We start from the raw sequence: 5088 nt of genomic DNA on the forward strand, positions 1-5088 counted from the left end.
GCATAACGCCCGAGTGCGAGCGCGAGGACTCCCTCTACAACCGGCTCTGTAACTCAATGAATTTCAATTTGTCCATTTTCTTATTAGACATTTTTCATAGTAGAAAATAGTCAAGCTTTCTTTTGAGACTGTTTAAAAAAATCGTAGATGCCTAAATTGCGAAAAAAGTTAAATAAACAATTGATTTATTGAAAAAATTGTTCAAACAATTTTTTTTGTTATAAATAATAAAATAGGATGAAAGCGTGTAAAAAGCACTTTCCAAAACCCTCATAAAAATTTTAAATCGCGTAATAAGAAAGGAAGTTACAGGCGTTTGAAACTACCCCTGCAGGCATTGGGGTTGAAAATTCAACCCCGCCTCACTTGGGGAGGGTTGGTAATCCTGGTCTATAAGTTTGTGGATTAACTACTGTTGGGTAGGGAACATATTCCCAGAATTTAGAGATAATCGAAAAACATGACTTTTTGAGTTGGGGCAGTTGAGGAATAATGCCCCATAGTTTCCATCGGTGTGTAGTGGTAATTTGACCTTTTCGAGTATTACAAATCTTGGGGTGGTGGCGTACCTTCGAAACTTCATGAGAAAAAGTATTCCTATTATACGTTCCTCAGGTAATGGGAAGCCGTTTTGAACTAAATGAAAAACAGTTTTTTTAATAAAATAGTTCAGGTATACTGCTTCCGTCAATGTATGTTTATCGTGGCCCATAAGGCAGTTCTTTTTCAACCGAAAAGGGGTGTTGCCGCACGGTATCGTTTTTTCTTTGATAAGGTTTATGGATGACCCAGAGTCGACGAATAATGTATAATTACTTCGGTTTGCTCCTCGTCCCACGATTGACTGGAGCTTTCCGCGTACGGCTGATACTCGGCTGTATCCTCGTAGTAGATCTGCTCTTCTATTTCCGCTCGACTCAACTTTTCGTAATCTAAAAAACGACCCTGATCCTCTTCCTGAATATTCCTCAATTGCGGGGGTCGCTTTTGGAATGTTCCTGTTGGAACATTTCGTTGCTGTTGTGATTGGCATTGATTAGCAAAGTGTCCTGGTTTTCTGCACCTATGACAATTCAGTTTTGATTTGTCTGCACCGGTGCCTTGTTTAATTCTAAATTGTTGTGGTCTATATGAGGGCGTTGTATGCTGCACTTTTCGTGGGGATAAAAATGTTTTTTGAGGGATTTGAGGCGCATGTCGCGGCACTCTGAATCCTGTCAGTGTTCTTGTTGGTTGATCTTCTCGCAGTCACATCTCCATTTTTATCGCATGACTTTGCGCTTCTGCTACATTACCGGGCTTTCAAGCTTTTCTTGCAGGCCTATCTCGCGTTTAAGGTTCAATAAATATCTTTTTAGACATTCTTTCTCTTGGATGTTGATTGCTAGTTTTCTTTCATTGGTCCATAATTTTCATTTTGAACCGCATATTTAAGCTCACTCACTCCCTGTCGAAACCTAAGGTTGTTATTCTGGACAGTTTCCGTGGGTCCCAGTTTAAACTTTCTAACCTAATTCTCAGCGTGGAGACTGATCTTGTTTGTTTTAAATTTTGATGCAGGATTTCAAAAAGATCTTCGTAGGAGTTGATGGTCGTAAATCTGACAGATCTTTCCACGTTTCCTGAAATTTATTCGGCTATTACAAAGTTTAATGAGAGATCGGGTTGACTACACCGATTTTTCGCCTTTTTTACCATTCAAAGAAATCTTCTGTCCCTACGTCATCCTGCCCGTTCAGTGGTTTAATAGTACGTATATCCTTGGCTTGGATGGTACGTTCGTTTTGAAAGTTTATAGGAAGCATACGGCGAGCGGGGTGATTGAATACTTCCCTATTCTGAACGACAGGTTCTACGTTTTGAGGGTTTGTGTGGGGTATAGCCCCAATAAAGCGGTAAGATGCTTCCCTGTTATAAACGCTGGGCTCTTGTATTACAGGATTCAAGAAGGGCGTAGGCCGGACAATTTTATTAGGTGCTTCACTATTGTGATGGATAAGCTCTTAGATTTCGGGATTTTCGTAGAGCCTAGAGCCACTAGGGCGATTAGCTATCTCTGTTAGACGGCTAGGTTCTCGATTTCGATTAATACTATTTCCTTCTTCTACGTCTGATGTTAGTTCCGGATCGTTCCTATCTGTTTGTACCTGGATTCTTAATCCGACTCGGCCCGCTAGAGTTCTGATTTCTTCCACCTCATTTTCCATTTTCCTTGTGAAAAAACTCATTCTAATTTCGTAACTATTCATCTTGGCTAAGATGGTTTGTAGCATCTGTCCTGTTGTCGCAGGAGTAGAAGAGGATGCGGGGGATGTCATTGTCGCGGTTCTGAAAGGTGTACTGATTTCGTCTAACACGTTCGTCAAGTCAGATTCACTAGTTTGGGTATCGTAATCTACGGTTGTGCCCTTCCTGTACTCCTTAAAATCCAGGTTTGCTATCTTATCTTTCTTACGAGAAATAGATATCCGTGTCGCGCCGGGTTTACAATTTTCGTTCTACTCTTAATTTCTCTAATGCTTTTCACTTAAAGGACCACACTTTTACCAATTTACTCATTTATCTAAATTATATGCTTACTTTTTTGCTGTAGCGGCTGCGTGGTTGTCCTCTTCGTCCGTATAGATGGTGAAAGAGGCGTGACGGTACGAAATATCGCCCGTTTGCAGCTACTGACTTCTTCTTATCCTCTTCGTAGGAGGATGGTGAACCGGCACGGCGTATCGGCGGCTTACAGTATCTTCGTCTTCTGGGAATTGCTCCCGAGGGTTTACAGCAGTATGTTGCTTACCCAAGTTCCCTTTTCAGGTTTTCGTGTATACTGGTTTACGTAAGATAGGGTCTACTTCAGTTCAGCCTCTAATTTCACCAGTTTTCTTACTTGCCTTCTTTTTATGAGAAAAAATTCGTAAATATCTCCTCGGAGTAGTTGTTCCTTGTTCTTGTAGAGTTTTTTCTCTCTTGAGCCACTCCAGGTGTTTAGTTTCAAGATGGTGCAGTTTGATAGTCTTAGCTCTGATCGTTTGCCACCATCCTGGCAGGATCGCCAAAATGTGAAGGGGTCAAGAAGAGATTTGAGTTTTTAAAAAGGGGTCGCACTGACACGTAGTCAGAGTGACGTTTCTTTATTCTGAATAGTAAATAAATATAACTAGAACTGGTGCGTTGGGCCAAAGCGCTACAATATATAGCCCTTCATTCCTATCTAAATGGGTGGGCGTATGCCACTGTTACAGAGTTTCCTTTAGTGAAAATATTTTCTGACTTTCTCTATTTCTACTGCTTGTTCACCTTTGAATCTCTGGAATCTCATACTGGTATCTCAGTGATAAATCAAAATACTATTTAGTGTCCAATTCTTCTTGAACGTGAAAAAATGGATAAGTCGAATGATTTAGATAAGTGAAATAAGTATTACCATAAATACAAGATAATCCACACGCCCAAGCGACAGTATACTATTGTAGTCGCGGAGGGAGGGAGGGGAGTGAAACTCTCATAGGAACTTCAGATAAAAAACCTTATCTTCGGTTTAAGGAGTTTCTGGGTCATTCATAGTTACATTTTATTCAATAAATTTAAGTTTGCAGTAAATTTTCATATTTTCAGATTGTCCGCACTGAAAATACGAGACAGGAAAAGTAAGTGTCATGAACGTCGGGAAAATAGGTTCCGTATCATCACAAATTCCAACACCAATGATGCAAGTGAATTGAGCATTGAATGATCACGAATTTCACCCCATATGAATTATATTCACAAAACGGAACTTCGTAAATATAATTGTCATAGATCTGCGACCTGATAACTTTATAGAATGCACGATTTTATTTTTATTTCTAGGTTAATTAACTTTAGGAAACTAACTTGGATCCCAAGGGGGCTGATGGGAATGGGAGGGAGTAAGTTCTGCTAGATTTCGGAATGCTGTATTCTACATGTATGCCTTATTTCAGTGACAATATTCTCTGATTTTTTTAATGTCTGATTTTTTTCACCAATCAAACTACGGAATCGCACTGGTTCCCCAGAAAAAAATCAGGAAACTGTTCCCAGCATTTTCGGTATCACTGGTTTAGAGTGCAGATGTAAATTAATATTATGTTGGAAATTGTACATATTTTTGTCGTCATTACAACGTTTTGTGTGTATCAATAACACTTTCTAATACTATGCAAAATGAAATTCGCAAAGTGTTATTGAGAAAAAAAATTGCATGATATAGTATTAGAATTTAGTAAAAAAAAAATACGAATACTGTACACCAATCCAAAAGTATCAAATAAAAATCTGACGAATCTGCAGAGAAACTTCTCAATGCTGTTTTAAATGAAACTAGCTAAATTGTCAATGACTGAATCAGTATTTTAAATTATGATTGGTGAAAACAGGGGTTTGCCGCCCTTGACTGAGTAAAGAGGTAAGTGCCTCAACTAAAAAAGCGTTTATGAATATACCGGTTATACCAAATGATTCGAGCAATCATGCAGCGCTCCACGCAGCCAAGACATGAACTTCCAGTCGTCTGGTACGCGAATGTCGTCGGTCTGGACTTGGCATTTCTCGAGTAACAACGGCCTTTATTGTTTACTGGTGTTTTTGTTAGAAACAATTGGAGCCTGGCTGCAATAAGCTGTGGATATAGTATCTTTCGCTTGAAAGTGGGGCTGGTCCTTGGCCATTCGGATTTTTCTTAATGTGATGCTATACATGGACGCAATGACGATCACGAGTCTCCCCACATATAAACGCGATGTATTATATCCTATTATATTGCAGTCTGACTTTGAGGCAGTGCTCCAAGATCTGAAACGAGACTAATAATAAAAATAAAAAATAATGGTCCGATACTATCGCAGGTCTATGTCCGTGTGAATATAGTAGGAGACGGTGTAAGTGACTGGGTTGCGCGTGCAACCCATTTTTCTTCTTCTGAATTTGAAAACTCGAAGATGTATGATTGCCGGTCGGAACACTTCAGAGGTTCTGTTTACAGTCTGTCAAGTTAAAGCGTGGGTGGCTTTACTCGCAGTCGGTAAGGTGTATCGACATGATTTTGGTGTCAAAATATTAAGAAGAGCTCCCTCT

General features: G+C 39.6%; 2 protein-coding genes across 2 annotated transcripts in view; one reads left to right on the forward strand and one right to left on the reverse strand.

Annotated features, from left to right (window-relative positions):
• Positions 1 to 5088, reverse strand: part of LOC117181674 — a 127972-nt gene that overhangs the window by 59250 nt on the left and 63634 nt on the right. The gene's annotated exons all lie outside the window — the stretch shown is intronic.
• LOC117181673 (transmembrane inner ear expressed protein) overlaps positions 1 to 5088 on the forward strand; it is a 269684-nt gene that overhangs the window by 58124 nt on the left and 206472 nt on the right. The gene's annotated exons all lie outside the window — the stretch shown is intronic.

This window comes from Belonocnema kinseyi, chromosome 10, assembly GCF_010883055.1.
Source record: "Belonocnema kinseyi isolate 2016_QV_RU_SX_M_011 chromosome 10, B_treatae_v1, whole genome shotgun sequence".
In the NCBI taxonomy this organism is placed as follows: Eukaryota; Metazoa; Arthropoda; class Insecta; order Hymenoptera; family Cynipidae; genus Belonocnema; species Belonocnema kinseyi.